This window comes from Ostrinia nubilalis, chromosome 7 (assembly GCF_963855985.1).
Source record: "Ostrinia nubilalis chromosome 7, ilOstNubi1.1, whole genome shotgun sequence".
In the NCBI taxonomy this organism is placed as follows: domain Eukaryota; kingdom Metazoa; phylum Arthropoda; class Insecta; order Lepidoptera; family Crambidae; genus Ostrinia; species Ostrinia nubilalis.
In genome coordinates, this window is record NC_087094.1 from 8,806,322 (window position 1) to 8,829,097 (window position 22,776).

Sequence of the window (22,776 nt, forward strand, 5' to 3'; positions counted from 1 at the left end):
CGTTTTTTCTGATAAGGAATTCTTAGTAGACAGTCGAGAAAATGCGATTGGCATCGATAAGAAATTCATATTAAGGTAATTGTGTTGAGGCTTGTCCTACACAGGATCATCACCAATATTACAATCTCATCATGAAGGGGCGCAGCTGTTTCAGACCAACAGCGTTGCAGGTGTCGAATCTAATTGATTTCTAGTTTCAGCAGCAGCGGAAGCGGCGCAGATGTCAACGAGAGCAGCAGCGTCGGCGGCGGCAGGGTTCGAGGCTAAGGGTTCTGAGTCCAATGTTTCGATAGCCACTAATGGTTTTTCACCTGCTAATGATTTGGCGTATATCATATCACCACCCGGTAGTGTGGATATAAACCCATCAAATTATGTCTTATTAAGACAACTCCCAATTTTTAAACAAGTAGGTATGCATTATTGCATTTTTTTTTTTAATGTGATATGTACTTTTACCAGTATGGAACAGCCCTTTTGACTGCCTGCTAAAATATGTAGCGGGTAGGTAACAACTTAACACGAATTATCTGCATGCCTAGTAATATTAACGTTCATATCAATTTAAAATTAAATATCGCCAAATTGTTATCACCGAAAAACTTAGACTTGAACTTACTTGACTTGAAGAATTAAGTAGGTAAGACAGTAAAATTACAACCCGTTGTAGTTGCCCGCAATACCGTAAGTATCGTAATATTTTTAGGATTCTGCGTCTGATTTAGAGGTTAGGTATTGTTGATAATACCGCAAACCATCATATTATAAAAATCACACAGCTCCGCAGTATGGTAGTATGGGTAATTATTATTTAAAAAAATAATTAACTTCGAACATCTGATTTAGAAGTAGGTTATTAATGCAAAGTTTTTAGTGCCGCAAACCCTTAGATATAGATAAATCATTACATTACGAACGTCTGATTTGGAGGCAAGTATATATTAATATCGCAAACTGTCAGACAAAAATAACCACACAAATTAAATAACGTGACAACCCGTGTACGGTTGCCCGCAATATGGTAGTATGTGTAATGATAATATTGTATTAAGTAAATATAATTTACTGTATTCGTCTGAATTAGAGGTAGGTAATAACTCAAACGTTAAAACGCAAATCGTCAGACAAAAACCACAACTAGCATAACGTGACAACCTGATATGGTTGCCCGCAATATGGTAGTATGTGTAATGATAATATTGTATTAAGTAAATAGAATTTACTTTATTCGTCTGAATTAGAGGTAGGAGTAGAACTCGAACGTTAAACCGCAAACCCTCAGACAAAAAACACAACTAGCATAAGAAGACAACCCGGTATGGTTGCCCGCACCATGGTAGTATGTGTAATAATGGATAGAACTTACTGCATCTGTCTTCTTCTTCGTTTGGTTGAAGGCGATGAACTTGCGTTTTTTCTAATTGTCTGAATTAGAGGTAGGAGTAGAACTCAAACGTTAAACCGCAACCCCTCAGACAAAAAACACAACTGGCATAAGGAGACAACCCGGGATGGTTGCCCGCACTATGGTAGTATGTGTAATGATGATGTTCTTCTTCTTCTTCTTTTGGTTGAAGGCGATGAACTTGCGATTTTTCCAATTGTCTGAATTAGGGGTAGGAGTAGAACTCAAACGTTAAACCGCAAACCCTCAGACAAAAAACACAACTGGCATAAAGAGACAACCCGGGATGGTTGTTCGCATTATGGTAATGTGTAATGATGATGTTCTTCTTCTTCTTCTTTTGGTTGAAGGCGATGAACTTGCGATTTTTCCCAATTGTCTGAATTAGGGGTAGGAGTAGAACTCAAACGTTAAACCGCAAACCCTCAGACAAAAAACACAACTGGCATAAAGAGACAACCCGGGATGGTTGTTCGCATTATGGTAATGTGTAATGATGATGTTCTTCTTCTTCTTCTTTTGGTTGAAGGCGATGAACTTGCGATTTTTCCAATTGTCTGAATTAGGGGTAGGAGTAGAACTCAAACGTTAAACCGCAAACCCTCAGACAAAAAACACAACTGGCATAAAGAGACAACCCGGGATGGTTGTTCGCATTATGGTAATGTGTAACGATGATCTTCTGTTGAACCGCTTGAACGACGTTCAGCACCCCATATCTTCTGCTCCAATTTTCTTCAGCAAATGTTCCTTATCCTCATTTGACGTTTTTCGTTCGGCATTTTGACGACACAAAAACACTATTTTTAACACTGGGTACGTATTTAAGTAGAAGAAGTGCGAACTGGCAGAGCACTGAATCGTGACTGGCGACGGATACCAATGTCAAATAAGATGTAAAGTGAGATACCCACAAAAAAAAAAAATATATATATATCCTCAACTAACAGTGCGTAAACTGGCATCACCGTACGTGATACTACATAGTTCTTATTTCTAATCTCGAGGACAAAGCACGAGCATAATTGTTATTTAGAAGCTAGTAGGTACAATTTAAGTTAAAACTTAATTTAAGTCTTCATTAAAGCCACGATTAAATAAATAATATTATTACAGTTCCTTATTAAAACTAACTATGAGTAGTATTGCGTATAAATCCGAGTAGTGATTTACAATAGGATTTTTTTAAGATCTTCTTCTTTATTTATTCTTACGGCTGGTTCGCCGTCTCCTGTCTTGACCAGAACTTTACCATGCGAGGTCCAGGCCGCGAACAGTCTCTTTGACTTATTTTTTTATTTTTTATTTAACAACTTAAAGAAAGTTACATTGAGACAATTACATTTAGATAGCTTTAAAAACCACTAGGGTTTGATGTAAAGCTAACGAGTTTGCAGTGGGTACATTCACAATTTCACATACAATTACATAAATACAGCATAAAAACATTTTAATATTGTTACAATAGCTTTAGGAAATAGTCCTTCAGCTTATATTTAATATTTTTGACAGTGATTTCTTTCACAAATTCGGGTGGCATGCTATTTATAATCCGGGGCAGTAGGTATTCGACTGTGCGTGCGCCGTACGCGTTGTTGGCGCGCGGCTGCCACAGCCGGTTTTTAGATATCGCTCGAGTGCATACAGGGTGGTCGACCCGAGTTTTAAAAGACTCATTAAAAAAGTGCTCTTTTAATAAGGTGCATTGTATTTGTGTATGGATCGGTAATATCTTACAGTATTTAAAGAGGCCAGAGACGTTGTCTTGGAATTTAATTTTAATTTTGTTGGGCACTATGGTTTTAAGTATTTTAAGTTGTAAGTTAAAAATCTGGTCAAGATATGATTTGTAACTTCGCCCGTAACTACTAAGTCCGTATTGAATATATGACTCGGCAAGCGCGTTGTACAGCATTAACTTAACCTTGAATGGAATGCGATTATTCAGAATGGTGATGTTTGCTAAAAATTGCCTAAGCTTAGTACAGACACGTTCAATGTGGGTACTCCAGTGGAATTTATGGTTGATAACTAGACCAAGATATGTTTGGTTATCGACCTTGTCTATTTGTGGGCAGCTGCAAATATACTCAACATCAAATAAACCGCACCTTCCGCGACGCGAACTTTAACGATTTTCTTCTGACACAATCATGGTACCCCAACAATATTGGTGTTATTTGAAAGCCCAATAAATATCCTTAAAGAAAAACACATTTAATTTCTTAATAAATGATTAACATATACCATAAATGTGACTTGAAAAAATACCTCACTTTGGGCCCACCTATGGGATCAATTAGACCAATTTTTATGGTTATAAAACCAAATAATGATTTCATGTGTCCTCTTTAACAGATGGATAGCAATTAAACCCAACTTAACAGTTTTATAGCCATAAAAGTTGGCTCTAGCGTAACTACCTATTTTTTGAATAAGTGACTCTGGATTCTTCTAAAGACACATTTTTGGGGTAAAAACCTTTACTTTAAGGAAATGAAGGTTAGAACTAGGCCTTTAAATGGTACTAATATTGGTGGGAAGTGGGGATGCATACGTTTGAAAATGCTTGTCGCGGGAGGTGCGATTTATTTGACGTCGAGTGTAGTTGTGTTTGTGCTCATAGTATGTAGGCAATTATGATTATGAGCCACCAATTCTATGGTCGGTGTACTATGTCTTATGTAAGGAGATTTGATTATAAGAAGCTTTGTTTTATTTGCATTAAGGACAAGTCCAGCGTCATGACACCATCGAATTAAAGCATCAAGGTCCATTTGCAAGAGTTTACCGGCTATTTGTGGGTCTTTATTAGCTATTACTAGGCAAGTGTCGTCAGCAAACTGGTAGCACGAACTTCACCTGTTCTCTTGCCAAGAAGTACAGGTACCCAGTTTTTGTGGTGTGTTGGTCTGAGATGTAGATTGGAGTGGCCGGCCCTGGTAGATTTATGTTGTGTGTGTTGAGTTGAGGCTCGTTTTTACCTCTTTTTGCTTTGTTGTATTGTTTGAGCTTGGAGACGAGATCCACCTTCCGTGTAACCGTGGTGAAGTCTACGACAATAGCAGATGATTTGTTACGGTAAATGTCCCGTACCTCCAGTTCTTGCAGTGGGGGCGAGGATCCGACAGTTGTGATGATGTTTTGAATCGTGCTAGTTAAGTGTTGCTTGGTTTCCGAATCAGTCTTTGGTACGTTACGCACAACGATGGATGAGGATTTAAGTTGTTGTTCCAGCGATTCTACTTTATCTTCAAGCAATTGAACTTGCGTGCGATACTGGTGATTATCTTTCTCAAGCGACTCAACCTTAGTTAGAAGGCTGTCATATTTTGTGGACATACATTCCAATGTGTTCTTTATATCTTTATTTTGCTGTATTAATGTTGTTATCGCATTCGTGAGAGTATCAAATCGGCTCTCCTGAGATTCCCGCAGGTCATCGATTTTGCTTTCATAATAACATGAATCCCCGGGGGTTTCGCAGTCCTTTCGTTTTGTCCTTTTAGTAATGTTTAGCTGTGTCTCCCGGTCTGCGGTGTTAGGAGGATCGGCTCTGTTAGGGTCCTTGTCCGGTCCGTGTGATGGGTTTGGGTTTTTTGCCGTATTACGCTGAGGGGAATGTGCTGTTTTCGGCATATTAATCACGAGAGTATTCCGTCCCGGAGTGAGTTAGGCCTATTTGTGATAAAGTAGACTGCGCTGTGTCGCGTCGATAAACACGCACTTCCCTACACGTTCGTCCGTTTCCGCTTTATCCAATATTTACCCTCATTATGCGTCGAAATGCTTTATGAAAGTTCGCGACGTGTTATTAAATTTATGGAATATTTAACGCGGTGGCTGATACATACTTATTTGTTTTTCGCGGCGGTAATCACGGTTGACTTGTTTTATGAAGGAATAACTTTTAGCGAGTTAAACACTTTCATTGGATCGTCGGGAACATCTGTCTAGCTTTTTTAATTGCTGTGAGAAAAAGCTATAAAAGTGTGTACCAACTATTCATGATTGTACTTACTAAGCGGTACTTACCCACGAGTAGGTTCTAGTAAAACACGTTTTTAAGACCTCATTCATTCCTTGTTGGATTAATGACGATGTTCTTAGATTAGTGTAAACTTTTTGAGGCCATAAATAATTACCATAAGTAATTTAAAAATTTGCATTTTTTTTTGGAAAAAAATCTTAAAGTGCTGAACAGTCGAAAACTTGCGCTGTCATTTTAATACATTTTTGTTCTTGGTAAAATATTCGAGGCATAACTATCTAATATTTTTGAGTTACTTGGAATTGTCATCACTAATCTCAAGTAAATAAATTGAAGTCATTTCCAAGTAACCAACTCCAATTAAACTATACATAGAATATTAGAATCTGCTTACGCTTTAGTCACATTTCTTGAAAAAGCAATTCAAACTTAAATTATACTTAATTAAGCTATTACTTAGTCAAGCTATAAAAATTACTTCTGCGAAACTCAGAATTTTACTGGTAAAAATATTTTAACGTCATAGGTTATTCCTAAATTATAAGATAGAGTATTGACTTCGGTACTTATTTGGGCAAAACTTTGAAATGATAAGTATTTGTCGGAATAGCAATTTATTTGTAATATTTTCTCGGTAACAGTTAATAAAAAATAGGTAAATATTTAAAAATATAACAGCTGACATAGAGACTAAAGCAACGCAAGGACCAAGAAACTTAACCACTAATTTGGTAGCCAATTACACAATCCTACAACCAATGCAAAACATTAAAAGCATTTGCTGTTTGCGCTGTAATTCGTCGAACCGCTGCTCAGTATGACAAAACTCGATTTATAGAAGCAATCGAATTGATTCTTGGAACACTCCGGACGTATTTCCCAGTTTGAAATTACTTTCAGCGGCGGTCAGTGGAGCTCTGTGTAAAAATCAGCGGTTGCAACTCTGCAGCGATTCCACACACGCGTGATGTCTGCCCGACCTATTCCATACGTGATGGGACTGCTCGATTACACCGACTGTTCTTACTCGTGCGCCTTTTTGATCACGATTTCAAATAAATTGCGTTCTCTTCTTCGACTAATTTCAATAAGTGATCTATTTTTGACATAAAGTCGTCTATATCTAAGTAGTTAATCTAACACTCGTTAAAGAGCCAACTATTGTATTGACTTTTTTATCCTATTAACTCAACTTTTACTACAGAAGAAATTCTACTTGTACTTAAGTACTGTTTACTTATGAGTAGACTAAGTAACTTGCAAACTTAATAAGCCTGTAACTGAGATACGCTTATATTGCTTCTTATAGCTTTCGAAACAGTTTTTAAAGTTAATAACTTTTTTAAATATAACCTTAATATTGTTTAGTTATTTAGGAGGAATTTATTTATTTGTTCTCCATCAACAAGGTTACATTGGCTACAATGTAACCTTGTTGATGTTAATGTCGTTTTTGTAATTTTTTCTTGTGAATTAGCATTCACAAAAACGACGTTTGTTAAATGCAAACTTAATTAAGGATGAACACAACATGCATTAGAGAATGAATAACATAAAAACGGATTATCTTCAACAATCTACTTTATAAAATAAAACCTAAAACATCTGCGAGTTCTTTTAACAAAATAACATTCACACTATGCGAGAGTCGCATGAATTTTAATAAGCTTCAGTGCATTGCATATGCGAATGTGCCAACTTGGGGGTATAAATGCAGTTTTAATACGGCATCGAACGTCGTAATTCTCATGCTTGTCTTGCGCCCACCGCCCTGACGCTTATTCCATACGTGACGGGAACTACAATCCTTCGCGTCCTGTCCTAATACCTTCGTTCGTATCCTATTATTGTATTCGACATCGAAAAATAGTGATGGTATTGCACTCAATCGATCATTCTTTGAACCTAGCAAGATGCTGTATTTTGGCAGAAATAACCATATAGGTACCTTACATACATGGTACACTAATGAAAATAAATAGTAAAAAATATATGTTTTTAACTATACACAGGTTAATAAAGACAAAAACACTCATCGTAGTCTTATTTTAAAAGGATGCCAACGATTTCAATTTCACCCTACATGGTGAGTACCTACGCAAAATATAAAAGTTTATTGAAGTAACTGTAACTAAATGGATAATGGGTCCTAAAAACTTTGTAGAGAGGTCTATTAAGCATTGTGTCCAAACTTAAATTTAGACCGTACCGTCAGAACTACTTCTCTTTATTACGGTTTAATTTAAAACCATAAAAACGTCGTAACCGAACAATACACCTAATGTCTTAGAAGGTAATACCTACTTCAGCATAAACATACTATAAATGATTATATGAAAGCGTTAAGTCATGCACGTAAATAATGGTTTGATGACATATTACTCGTACGTTAAGGACTCTACATACCAAGCCCGGCGGCTTGGTGTCGGCGGCTTTATTTCAAAAACTAAGGCACCATCTTATTTTAACCGTAAAAATAACAATAACCGGTGCTTTTTTACGGAGTTTGACATATTTTTGACGTTTGTCAAAGTTGAAGTAAGATGGTGCAACTCAGCCTTAGCACAGAATAATAATAAGTACTACGTACAGAAGTTTTACTTCGCGAAGGTATTTAAAAAAATGTATGCTCAATGTCATTAACAATATGGTGTAATTTAGCCTGTCTCAAGAGTCAAGCACCATTTTGTTGACGAACGTCAGTGATCGGCACTGCGCCGAAGCTATAGGGCTGACTTCGGTAAAATGATGTGACGTGAGGTGCCAAACTGCGGAAAATGGCGGAGGAAATACATGATTTAGCATGAATAATTATCATGAACTACTTATTTACCTCTCAGTGTCTTGAGGCAACTTAAAAAAGTTGTTAAGAAGAGCCATCTATTGGAGCGCGTGAGAAGCTCCAACTAAAGATCAATGGCAATACTATCACCGAGCACACCGCATCGATTACGTCACGCGATGTCAAGAAACCACAACAGATGGCGCTGAAGCACACCTATATAAACGATTGCACAGACGCTTAACGTCTCTCATTCTCATTTGAACTTTCAACTGAAATATTGTAAACGCTTTATTGTAAAGTAATAAATCCCAGTATATCTTCAAAGTCGCCTGATTTACCCGTGTTGATCCATACACACAAGAAGATTAGGAGTCACAGACAATAGCTAGAAATTAGAAGCCTAGGAACACACTCTGAACAAGCAAACATTGGTCCTTCGAGCCGGATCATCCATCATCACATCGAGGGATCAGCAAAGGGTCTGGCCAAATCGTTCCTTTTTTCCCCCATCTTATCCCATTTCAATTTTACTAAAGCTGTGCTTGTTCCTCTAGGTACCGTGTTGTGCTTCCTCACGAGTCACGTACGCAGTTTACAGGAATTTGGTGAGTACCCACTTTTATAAATCGTCAAAATGAGTGTTGAAAACGTAACCGTTCGTTGTAAATCTCCTAATTTGTGCGTAGATTCTGATGATACTGTAATTAGAGAATTAAATAAAAAACGCGGTTCAATCAAGGGTAGACTGACGTTATTCGTAAAATTTGTAAATTCTTTTCATAGCCACTCTCGTCCTAGCGATAAACAATTAACCGAATTAAAATTGCGTAGTGAATTAGCCAAATCATTATTTAGTGAATTTAATAGCATTCAAAGCTCCATCGAAATGCTCATGGTGTTAGATAGTGAAACTGCAATTCAGTTAGAACATCGTGAATCATTTGAAAATATTTATTACGAAACCATGGCAGAAGCAGAAAGTTTAATAAAACGTTTTAGCCTTTCTGATTCAACTAGTGCTAGTTCTAGGTGTGAAGCTTCGATAAATATTAAGCTTCCTACTATTTCACTACCCTCCTTTGACGGGTCGTTTGAAAATTGGTTAGAGTTCAGGGATACCTACCTTTCTATGATTCACAACTCCACCCAGCTTGATGACATTCGTAAATTCCATTATTTGCGTACATCGCTAACTAGTCAGGCAGCTCAAGTTATTAAATCAATAGAATGCACATCAGAAAACTACACAATAGCTTGGGATTTGCTCAATGAGAGGTATAATAACGTCAAGTTGCTGGTACATAATCATGTGAAGTCTTTATTTACCATTCAAAATCTAAATAAAGAGACTTCATTTCATCTAAGGAAATTAATTGATATAGTTTCAAAGAATTTACGTGCCTTAAAGACACTCGGGGAACCTGTAGAATATTGGGATACACTTATTATTTATATCATTACCTCCAAATTAGACGCAGTAGTTGAGAAAGAGTGGGAGGAACATAAAAATAATTTATTTACGCAGCATCATAAACGCATTAAGTTAGACGATCTCATTACATTCTTGAAAAATAAGGCAGACACTTTAGAAATGATTAAAGCGCATAATTCTTCATCATTTTCTAATAGTAAAGTCCCTTTTGATAACAATAAAAAACCTCAACAACAATCGCAACAAAAATCACATATTTTCGCTTCAACAAAAAATAATGTGAATTCCAAAAGTACCCGCACATGCTCATTATGCAGCGGAAATCATTCGCTTTATTCTTGTACTAAGTTTTTGGATTTAAACGTTAAAGAGAGATTAGAATTCGTTAATAATAAAAGGTTATGTGTTAATTGTTTACGAGCTGGACATTTCGCTTCAGATTGTTATTTTGGTCCGTGTAAACAGTGCAATAGAAAACACAACAGTTTATTGCACAGTAACAATAATGATAAAGTAGAAAACGCATTAGTATCAGTCGTGGAGTGCCAACCGGATTCGAACCCCGTACTGCACTCGTCGGCAGTGTTACATACAGCCGAACCGACACGAAACGAGAATTCGAACAATAGTTTGTATACGCAGGCGTCAGAAACTGTTTTATTATCCACAGCTTTAGTGGAGATAGCAGGTAATGACAATGTATATCATAAGGCTCGCGCTTTGTTAGATAGCGGCAGTCAACACTGCTTAATTACAGAAAATTTACGTAAAAAATTAAAAGTCGATTCGATACAGTCCACATATAATATCACAGGAATAGGGCATTCACACACTCAGTCAACAGAGTTGTGCGAAATTAAGATCAGGTCATTAAACGGTGATTATAATACTCGCTGTAAATGTATAGTTTTGAAACATATAACTTCAAATTTACCAACAGTTCCATTACATTATAACTCTTTAGACATTCCGAATAATATTCAGTTAGCCGATTCGTTATTTTATTTACCGTCAAAAATTGACTTATTGATCGGGGCTGACGTGTTTTGGGAATTGTTGATAGAAGGTAAAATGCGTTTACAGGCAGGTCCTTACCTACAAAACACTACGCTAGGTTGGATTATTTCAGGCATTGTTTATAATTCAAAATCAATAAATAATAAAAGCCGTGTGGTGACGGCAGAGGAGAATACATTTGTCACCAACCCCTACTCTTCCCGCGGGTGTCGTAAGAGGCGACTTAGGGACTACACATCAAACAGAGAACGGGCAGCAGCGCTCTCTGAAAAACATCAATCTTTTAAACTGCGATCTCCTACTCGCTTGAAACATTAACTTATTTACATAATATTCGCGTACCACGTCATGTTGTAGGAACGTGTGACCATTCTAGGATCGAATTACACATATTTACGGATGCGAGCGAGGCTGCATACGGTGCGTGCGCTTATGTTCGGACGTGCAATAGTAATGATGACGTCATCACGGTGAGATTATTATGTTCGAGAGCCGCGTCGCGCCAGTGAAACCGGTTAGCATTCCACGGCTCGAGTTATGCGGTACACTATTGGGAGCTAGATTGTATGATAAAATAATTAAATCACTTCGATTGAACTTTGACAAAGTTGTTTTTTGGACAGATTCTACTATAGTTCTCAGATGGTTGCAAATGTCACCACATCAGTTAAAGACTTTTGTGCAGAATCGCGTTGTTGAGATAAATGAGTTGACAAGCAACACAATTTGGCTGCATGTAAACTCGTCAAATAATCCAGCTGACCTAGTTTCCCGTGGAGTACTTTTAAATGAATTGAGTTCATCAACTTTATGGTGGAACGGACCCACCTTTTTATTTGAAGATAGCATAAAATGGTCACAAAATCAAAATAATATTTTACAGAACTTAAATGATTTACCTGAGTTAAAACTTCCCACTACAAACTTGTTGTGTAGTAGCGATTCTAATTTACCTATCATTGATTTCAGCCGATTTTCTAAACTAAATCGATTACAAAGAACTTGTGCTTATGTAATGCGTTTTATACATAACATACGAACAAAATCTATTGATGAGCGGTTACACGGGCCGTTATCAGTAGAAGAACTTGATAAATCCTTATTGTTTATAGTTAGACAGGCACAAAGGGAATCGTTTCCTGAAGAATACAATGCGCTTTATAATAATCTTTCTATAAATAAATCAAAACGTAATATTTCCAGTTTAAATATATTTTTAGATGCTGACAAAATCATAAGAGTCGGGGGCAGATTAGTTAATTCTGAATTTTCATATGACAAAAAGCACCCCATTTTATTGTGTAGTAAACATATCTTTACCTATTTATTATTTCAAAGTCAACATTTAAAATTATTGCACGCTGGGCCTCAATTAATTTTATCTCATATCAGAGACAATTGGTGGCCATTAGGCGGTAGAAACTTAGCAAAAAAGGTCGTTAACCAGTGTGTCATATGTTGTCGTTTGAAAGGTAAAATAGTACAACCAATCATGGGTAACTTACCAACTGAACGAGTAACTGCAAATTTTCCTTTCATAAACTGTGGAGTAGACTATGCTGGACCTTTATTTATTTTAAATAAGAAAGGTAGGGGTTCCAGACTAGAAAAATGTTATTTATGTCTATTTATATGTTTTTCAACTCGAGCGATACACTTGGAACTAGTAACTAGTTTGTCTTCACAGAGTTATATTTTAGCACTGAAACGATTTATTTCCCGGAGAGGAAAACCTTATCAAATATTTTCCGATAATGGACGTAACTTTGTAGGAACAGCTCGTGAATTTTCAGATTTTTTAAAGAGTAATTCTCAGTCTATCATTGATTACGCTTCAGATAATCACATTAAATTTAAATTCATTCCCCCTTACGCGCCTCATTTTGCCGGTTTATGGGAAGCTGGGATCAAGTCCTGTAAGCACCATATAGCACGTGTGGTAGGAAATGTAAACATGACTTATGAGGAATTCAGCACAGTTTTGGTACAAATTGAAGCTGTCCTGAATTCCCGCCCTATGTATCCTTTATCCTCAGACCCCAACGACTACTCTCCACTCACTCCTGCCCACTTCACTATTGGTCGGCCGCTGACTGCACCTGCAGAGAGTGATGTTACCGCTGCAACCACGCACACACTCAATCGTTACCAGCGAGTTGAACAGCTGAGGCAGACATTTTGGAGGAGATGGTCTACAGAGTACATATCAGAGCTTCAGAAACGTACTAAATGGCAACAGAAAACTGAAGACTTGCAAACTGGAACATTGGTTGTCATAAAGGACGATAACCTTCCGCCGCTGAAATGGCGGTTAGGACGCATAATAACTCTGATTTCAGGCAGTGACGGCGTACCAAGGGTTGCTGTCATTCGGACGGCCACGGGCGTTATACACAGGGCATTCTCAAAGATATGCCCACTTCCGGTCGCTGAGGTGCCAGGTTCGAGGCTCGGCGCGTGACACGACGTGAGCTGAGATGTTGAGAGGGAGTCTCTCAAGGCCCGCCGGAATGTTAAGAAGAGCCATCTATTGGAGCGCGTGAGAAGCTCCAACTAAAGATCAATGGCAATACTATCACCGAGCACACCGCATCGATTACGTCACGCGATGTCAAGAAACCACAACAGATGGCGCTGAAGCACACCTATATAAACGATTGCACAGACGCTTAACGTCTCTCATTCTCATTTGAACTTTCAACTGAAATATTGTAAACGCTTTATTGTAAAGTAATAAATCCCAGTATATCTTCAAAGTCGCCTGATTTACCCGTGTTGATCCATACACACAAGAAGATTAGGAGTCACAGACAATAGCTAGAAATTAGAAGCCTAGGAACACACTCTGAACAAGCAAACAAAAGTACATTCTGTGTTTTTATTATTATTTAGTTAGGCAGTTAAATACTGCACAGTATTTAGTACACCATTTTCTTATTTTCTTCCATCATACACAAGAATACGCGTGTGTGAGTCAATGTTCGCTCGTATGTGAGGCCTTGTCGAATAGTATCCTGTAGGTGTGCCATCGTGCGTGTTTTGTTTTCGATGTAAACTCGCGGAGATGAACAGGCCTGGCCTTAGTATCAAGTCGACGACTTGTACTTTCCATGGCTTTTGACAACATGTCAAAAGTCGACGACTCATGTCGACAGGTTTGCGGGTTTGGTGTGTAGACTGCATTAGGTATGGGTATAATTTATACAGTGTCTGCTGAATAACATTAGATAACTCAAGCAGTGTATTGACAATGATACGGAATTAGCGAATAATTAATTTATGACGTCCATACAGTTATGGACAATAGAGCATGCGATACTGCAATTAGTTTCATTAGGGATAATACTAATTCGACGTATTCCGAATAGATGATACATGAAATGCTTGGATAAAAGACTTGAAATTCGTTCATATTTTATTTTGACCAACTTCATCATCTTCATCTTTTGTTTTGATCAAGGATAATAAACTGATAATTACATTAAAATTTGAACTGTTGTGTTTCTGACATTGATAAACCGCTTAGTCACTTGGTTTTATAAATCAATTGTACCTATTCTTTTATTTATCGTGTCCCAGATAGCAAGCGAACTTGCTGCAAACATGATTTTTATTTGAAATTAGATTGTCACGTCAAATATGACAAATCAAGTTTGTGGCAATATTGCTGTAAGCTTTTTGATTTAGGTATGATGTTTCAAGGCTTTTTTAATTTTGAAGCAAGTTTGCATTTTGCGCTATGTTTCAAAGATGAAGTATCAAGTTTGTTTTTTGTTTGTTACAAACTTGCGTTAAACTGTCATACGCATGGAGCAAATAATCAGTGTTGCCAGAAGGTTACTTTTGTAACCTTTTAGGTTACTTTTGAACTGCATTGGTTACACTAATGAAAAGGTTACTTTTAGGTGATTTTTCAGAAATTGTAGAATTACCTTTTACAGGTTATTCAGTAAAAATATTAATAGTGACAATTTAAAAATTATGTCATAAACTGCATTTAAACATGAATTTGATTTATTATTTGTTAAAGACAATGAGTTTTAGCAAATGTTTTTTTGATAATAAAACGCAAATCCATGAAACGGTTTTATACGACCGGTCACTTTTCGGTCTTCATGGAATGGTCAAAATTTCGAATTTAGGTAAACATGAACCATCCATGAACAACCTTACACAATCGCTCCGCACCCCCCCCCGTATGAAGGTTACTTTTTATTTAAAAAGGTTACATTTTTTTATATTTCTGGTAATTTCTGACAAGACCCGACTGGCAACACTGCAAATAATCACTAGTGGTCATACGCCAACGTCACTCGCCCGAAGCCATAAAAAAGAAAACAAAAACTTCCGGTTCCGGAAGAAAAAACAGCCAAGTGTTTTGCACTTTTGCAGCATACTCTCAATTACTCTCTAATCTGTGTTTTGCAGTGCACAAAATCAGTGGTAGAACGTAGAACCTACAAGTTTTTTTGTTTTGCACGGTGTTTTATTTAATAAACGCTTCTGTTGTGCGAATTGGACGCGTGACGTGCTGAAGATTATAGGTTAGTTCATTTATTTTTACTTTTACAAACAGAATTAATGATAATATGTAGTTCATATCTATCCCTTAAACCTTATTTACCTACTTTCAAACCCAGGCAACGTGTTCCAAGTGTTCCTAACCCTAAATAGTTCCTGCATGTTCGATCCTGTTTAGTTATGCATATTACTCAATATCTATTTCTAATTATCTATGTGTAACAGAAAGGTGTTATTGTAAGTTGTAAATGTACATCGTGGACCCTGTCTTGCACTGCAATTGGAAAATAATACATAAATAGAACATCTAAAATTAACAAATATCCTCAAATAAAATAAATTAATTGCTGTACAGTGACTGACATTGATGGAAAAGTCATAGTTTTTCCTTTCAATAATTATCATGTTGCTATGAAAATGCTACACTCATAGCACTTCAAAATTGTAAATGTAAATATAAAATACCCCCTAAACATCCTATCCACCTTATCATGTACTTTTATCCTACCTCGTTTAATTCTTAAAATTGTTAGTTATGTCTTAGGAAAGGTAACATAAATTTCCTCCTACATACCTATCTATTATTATATAATATAATTATAATTAATAGTGTTATTTGGTTTCAGACTTTGCATAATGGAATCAAAAAAATTTTTTTTGGTTACATTTTTAGATGAAGATGATGCTCCTGGCATAGTTTCATCAAAGTGGTTAAGATACCAACACTTGTTATTACCCTAATGTATGCACTGAAGAAATCAAAAACAAACTTGAAGAAGATGCCTGCACCTGAAGCAACATGGTCACAATATCAAATAAAAATACTTAAAAGTTATATGGTAAAATAATTTTCTTTATTTTTGTATTGCTAAGTTATAACTAGATTTTACTATTGTGAGACTTTTTTATTTATTTCAGAAACTTATGGCGAAGCACGATTACATTTAAAAAAAGCGGAAGAAACCTGAAATTTGGACTCAGACGAAGCAGAAAATGATGTTACAAATGAAGTGACAGTGGACATAATGTCTGCTGTAAATTACCCAGTCACCTCCGGTTCTAAAGAGGCCAAGCAAACACAACTCAAAGCTGTTAACTGCCAATCAGGTAACAGGTTTTTATAACATGCAATGAGCTTCTCTCATCAAAGATGCAATGCGACAAAATTTCATATTTTCACTTGTTTTAGTTATGACTTTTCCATGTTTTTTTATTTGTTACAGAGTGCATTACAAACAAGCAATATGCTATACAGCAGAGTCATATGATTCAGATTGTGTCAGACCTAGCTAACCAAATGGCTGAAATCAATAGAAAATTGGATTTACCGTTAGCTAGGTCCGAAGAAACATTTTCACCAACAGATGACAATGCAGGTCTTTCAGAACTTTTGGCAAGTCTACCAGTAAAGATATTGCAAGTTTTAATAATTTCGATGACCATTTAAAAATAAACAAGAATACAGGCAATAGTATGTATAAATTAAATACTTAAACACAGGGCAAATTTTATTATTCTATGAAAACATTCTAATGCTACTTTAATTAAATTTCAGATGTCATTTTTGTCTGGTATTGGCGGCAGAAATGTAAGAAGCCTTACGACTAATATGTTGAGACGAATAATTCTAGATGATGTAGCCGAGTTGTATTCGTTAACTGGGAAACAGATGAAAAATTCGAATAAAAAGTCATTTATGAGTACAGAAACCTATAAATTAATCTTTCGTAAGTACCTTTATTTTATTACAAACTTATACAGGGTGTAAATGAATTCATAGGCAACCTTGCAGGGGGTGGCTCAGACCATCATTATGAACTTTTCCTATGACCAATTTTTCCTGTTTTCATACAAAAACTGATCACGAAAATAAAGTTGTTCATAATGATGGTCTGAGCTTCCCCCTGCAAGGTTGCCAATGAATTCATTTAGATACACCTGTATATCTCTCAATATACCTACTACTATTATTTTCTGAATCATTCGTGTTTGTTAGTGTTAATTATTTCTATTTTATTTTTTAGAAATATGTAGAAAAATCAACGAAGATGTAACTGAAGACAGTCTAAAAGAAATTATAAGTGATTGGCTAAATCAAGCTAAAGTTAGACTTTCAAGAAGGTAAGATTTAATTTATTTACATTAGATGTATTTTATTTTACACTAGCGACCCGCCCCGGCTTCACACGGGTACATGTATTATACATATGTATAAAACAAAGTTGCTGCCGCTGTCTGTTCCTATATACATATGCTTAAATCTTTAAAACTATGCAACGGATTTTGATGCGGTTTTCAACAATAGTTAGAGGGATTTATGAGAAAGGTTATATAATAGAACCCCATACGAATCCGGGGCGGGTCGCTAGTTATACATATATTACATTATTATTACACAAGGGACAGACAGACAGCGACTTTCTTTTATACTATGTACCTAGTGATTTACAAATTTTAGATGTGCTCCTTTCAGAATTTTAACTAATAACCCCTTACCCTTATAGTAGTTTTTAAGGATTACTATAAATATATTTATTTCAGACATAGTTCATAATTTTGTTAGTAGTACAGAAACTTATACAATTAAATGTAAAATAATGTCTTAACCTGTGGTAAATATACTTGTTTCTTTTTGTTTCAGAGCAGAAACACAAAATAAAGAAAAAACCAATAGCGGCGACCATGAAACCGATTTTTTCTCATTTAAAGTAAGATAAGATAAAAGTATAAATAATAAAAAAATATATGTTATGTTTGTTGTTTTATTTAATGTCAAACATGCATATTCATTGCAAGTTTGTTAAGGCAAACTTACATATTATTTATACAGGGTGTTAGGTAAATGGGTATATGAGCCGGCAGTAGCCCATGTTAACATGGTCATATAAATGGTATGGTGAAGTCAGAAATTAGATATCATTTTATTTTTTTTAATTTTCATACAAAATAAATTTTATAAAATCCGATTTGTATGAAAATTAAAATAATTAAAATGAAGATATCAATTTCCTGACTTCACCATACCATTTATATGACCATGTTAACATGGACTAGTGTCGGCTCATATACCCATTTACCTAACACCCTGTAGAAGCAGACATAATGCAAGTATGTTAAGGCAAACTTACATATAATTTATAGAAGCAGACATAATGCAAGTTTGTTAAGGCAAACTTACATATAATTTATAGAAGCAGACATAATGCAAGTTTGTTAAGGCAAACTTGCATATAATTTATAGAAGCAGACATAATGCAAGTTTGTTAAGGCAAACTTGCATATACTTTATAGAAACACATTAATGCAAGTTTGTCGCTCGGAAACTAGAAAGTTTGATTTAAACTTGCCTCAAGTTTATATACTTGCCATGGCAAATTTGAAACAAAGCTTCATTTTTGATACATCAAACTTACTGCAAGTCAGATTCAAGTTTAAATTGTTATCTGGGGTGTTACTTAAGAAAATCAAACACCACACCCTCAACATTCACTGAGTCATGGTATGAGGCACATAAATACGCAATGGCCGAGGCGTAGTATCAAATTAAAATCAACTAAAAAGTTTAATTATTGTTACTACTCATTATACCTATTTCTTTCAACTTTATTGCTCTACAATTATGAAGGCAACGCATTCTCCTATTTAAATGTGTTGTCCCAAAATGGTTGTAGGGCAGCTACATAAGTAGGTACCTACTTACTAATAAAAAATTTGAATTTGAATTAAACGAAAACCCCAAAATTTCGACTATGAAATAACTACTCGAGAGCAAGTTACGCTAATACCAGCGCTCTAGGTGAAACGAGTCCTGAAGATTAACACAATCCAATAAGTGTCGCACACAGTGCCCGTGGGACGTACAGGACGCTATTGGATTAACGAACTGAATATTCTAACTAGCCGTCACTTCATATCAACGCTGATATGCGTCCACTCCAGCTATGTATTTAAACGGCCATTCACATAAAATCGAGTTGAGTCATTTACACTAAACAGGGGAAAATCTACTTTAAGTCCATTTGAAGAGATCTAATTTGCCATTCTCGAAAGCGCAAATTGAGACTTAATTGTCAAAATGATACTGAGACTTCATAAATAAGTGATATAAAACATTAGTCGATAAATTGACCACATCACAACTGATCGAAATACTTGCAAAAGTTAACGTTACGACTTTAGATTTGTTTAGGACAGATCAAGTACCACTCCTAATGTAGGTACGTAAAATATAAGTAATCGAGTGACTAGAAAATATTCAAACATTCATACCCCATAATATGGGTCACCATCGCATATCATCCAGCTGTATAAGATTTAATAATGCAGTGCCCACATGAAAGTGTTATTGGCAACCCGTATCCAATAAAGGTCCAGTACCAACTAATCAAATCGGTCATACATCTTTAATATATCATTTCATAGGCAATTTCATAATATGTTGCCGAATCTAATCTGCATGACTATTGAATATCACGGGTGCCGTAATTGGATAGATGCGGATGGTTATACAGCGGTGTATGCCGTCCACTAATGTAATCCGGTGAGCAGCTAATCTGATATCGAGACGGGGCAGGCACGAGTCGACGCGAGTTAATTGGGTTGCGTTTAATCCCACAATGCAACTTTAGACTCATTTCCGCTGTCCAATAAAGCTGCTCACGCTTTATATCATCTAAACGCTTAGCTGCAGGAGTTAGTGAGATTAGAGAAAACTGCTTGGACAGAGTGGGGTCTAGACTAGCGCTTTTGGCAGGTGGACGTTAAGTTAGTTATTGGGGAAACTTTGCGTACTCCTAGCCAGTTCGTTTATTGGGTATCTTTGAGGTAGTTGTTTATAAGTTCATAGGTACTTGTCGCAGACCTGAAGTATGATGAATTGATGATCTCAAATGGAGACCATGTCTTGGCATACGTGTTTTGTAGCACTCTTCAAGAAACTTTTTTGCTTTTTTAGCTTTATTAAAAACTTTCGTTTATCTGTGTAGGTATGTCGCAGATACCTCTCTTTATACTTACATCAAAATCTTAGTAACATTACACAGAAAATTTGTATATGCCCTATTATATGAAAGTTATTAAGGAAAAACGAAACGAATCTTGTTTGTCGTACTCGTGCCTATTAGCAAAAACTCTTATCATTTTCTCGGAAAAGTACACACAATAAAAAAGCAACGTAGCAACCGCGCGAACATCGATTAAAATACTTAATGGGATGTTTTTCCTTTCCAGTATTTAGCAATTTCACGCTGAGTAAATGCAATAATCTACGCCACAGTAGATAATTCAATTCCCGCGTAAATACATGGCCCGTTACCGAATTTCCTTTGAGAGTCGAAGCGTGCACCCTAGAGCCGCGAGCCGGCACGTCTCTCTGAACTTTGGAATTCCAATTTTGAAAAGTTTCCCAACAAGGGCCGATATTGACAGCCAGTGTCAGAGGCCCACACGGCGGCCGTCCTCTCTGGGTCAACTCAACGTGACGTTTTATAAAACGTTCGCGAAATAATATTAAGCCCAAGCAAAGTCAGTACATTGACAGTAGGTTCTTTCTATGATCTGAATGATCTAGACATAATTTTTTCATCTCCCAAAATCTCCTTCTTTCTTGACTTGTCGACACAAGTGAAGGATTTTCACAAAAAAAAACGAAACAATCCAAGTTAGTTTCCATATCGCTTCTTTATGTGCCAAAAAATCTGACCCACAATTTTTAACTTTTAAATAATACAGTAGACTTTCTGAAATAACATTTAGGTACTTCACTATTACACAAAAAAGGGTAAAATTGTTCCTATCCGAATAAAAAAATCTAACTACTAAGTACTCCAGTTTCAAAGACCCATTTGTTAAGTGACGAAAATTAGAATTTAAATTGAAGAAAAATAACGAACCGTGATAAAATGACTTGCGGGCTCTACCCGAGGATATCTTAAAGCTGCCAAACATTTCGCCTTTGCAATATTTTAGGCTTTCTCGAAGACATAAGAAAAGCGATTTTCATGAATAACTTTTTATAAGTAATAATAAAATATTGGGGAGGTGACACAATACTACATCTATTGATAAATAAATTACTTATTCCTTAGATCACACTAAATAAATATCGTATTCATATTTCTTACTTATTTAGTAACCTACTTCATAATAATTACAAACTTAATTACTCCACTTATAGTAACACTGAAATAAAATGTAGTTTAGTTATAAAATAATAGGTGTGTAGGTATACTTATTTTTAATTTCATGTTCTTATATAAGTAGGTAGGTACTTATTATTTCTTAAAGTAGTATTTAATTTTAAGTATATCAAATATTCAAATTAAACGCCTCCTCACACAGCGTGAAAGTCGCCTTACAGTTAAAGTGGATAAACGACTTTTCGACGAAAAAATAAAGAAGAAAACGCCGGACAAAAAGTGTCTTGTAATGAAGAAGGAGGCTTCGTGATTGTGTGCCAACTGCGGGATAACTACGCCCATGATTCATTACTGGGGAGAGGAAGGACTTAAATTAAACAATGTCTTAGTACACACAACCCCTGAGTTTACGGGAAATTGGAGCTGTGGATGGCTGTTGGGGTTCTAAATAAATCATTGGCCGGTACAAAAAAGCCGATGTTTCCCTTTTTAAAATATTCCAATAAATAAAAATCATACACACAGATTCTTACACGAGAGAGGCTCAGGATTGACTTATATTTTTGTGTTTGTGATTGAGGCACAGAATTTGTATGGAAGAAAATTTTGGGGCAAGCCACGGAAATTCAGAAAAGATAAAAAAGTATTATACATTTCACTACCAATTCTCGTATACCATTCCAAAGGCAAAGGTTTCCAACACAAAACACCATGTTGAAGGTTTTATTGAAACCACCCCGAAAAGCGCCATCTGACGACAGTTAGTCGAACTTCCCGTTAGACGCGGCTGCGAGCAGCGCCATCTAACGATAGAACAATGAACTACCAAGTCATCTAAAAGCAGCAGTGGCGCCTGACAAAAACCGGCAGGCAATGGGCTTTTCGCGCTTTTCACACGGGGTTCTGTGTCGATTTGGCGCCAGTTTAGAGGGCCGTAGAGTTATGAAAATATATTTTTTTCACAATACAGTATCAATCAACACAGTCAACAAACGGTTTTTTATTTTTGCCTCGAGTTGGAAAACGCGAGCTTGGAAAACAGACAATATCAACTGTTAGAATAGCATTCGCTTTATCATTCGATTTTTTTACGGAAAATAACGATATTATTAATTAATTTATTAAATATCTGCCATTAGGATTTATACTCGCTTGAGGGATTCTGTGTATGATGTAAATGTTTCGATATAGGTAAAAAAAAATATTTTCTACTTTATAATGCGGACTTAAATTTGCATAACTTGGTTCTTAATTATGTAAGGTTCACAACATTACTTAACATATTATTAAAAATTTAAGCCATGCGAAAAGCTTAAAAAGTAAATATTTTAGCCTGCAACACACATAACACATAAACATTAGTTCTAAATTAATATATGGCAGTAAAACGAATTTAAAATTCGCCCTCGATATTTGCGCGTAAAATAAAATGTTTGTACTGACCATTAAAAAGTGATTTATTAATGCAGCATTGCAGCTAAACTATGT

General features: G+C 36.0%; 2 long non-coding RNA genes across 2 annotated transcripts; both read left to right on the forward strand.

The window, feature by feature from the left end:
• Window positions 1-8,624: 8,624 nt before the first annotated feature.
• LOC135073203 (uncharacterized) lies at window positions 8,625-13,386 on the forward strand. Its single transcript, XR_010257596.1, has 3 exons — window positions 8,625-8,660; window positions 8,736-8,786; window positions 12,667-13,386. It is a non-coding gene; the product is annotated as an uncharacterized LOC135073203 (long non-coding RNA).
• Window positions 13,387-15,998: 2,612 nt separating this feature from the next.
• Window positions 15,999-17,902, forward strand: LOC135073204 (uncharacterized). The gene is made up of 5 exons (XR_010257597.1): window positions 15,999-16,258; window positions 16,375-16,622; window positions 16,707-16,878; window positions 17,176-17,272; window positions 17,793-17,902. It is a non-coding gene; the product is annotated as an uncharacterized LOC135073204 (long non-coding RNA).
• The last annotated feature ends 4,874 nt before the right edge of the window (window positions 17,903-22,776 follow it).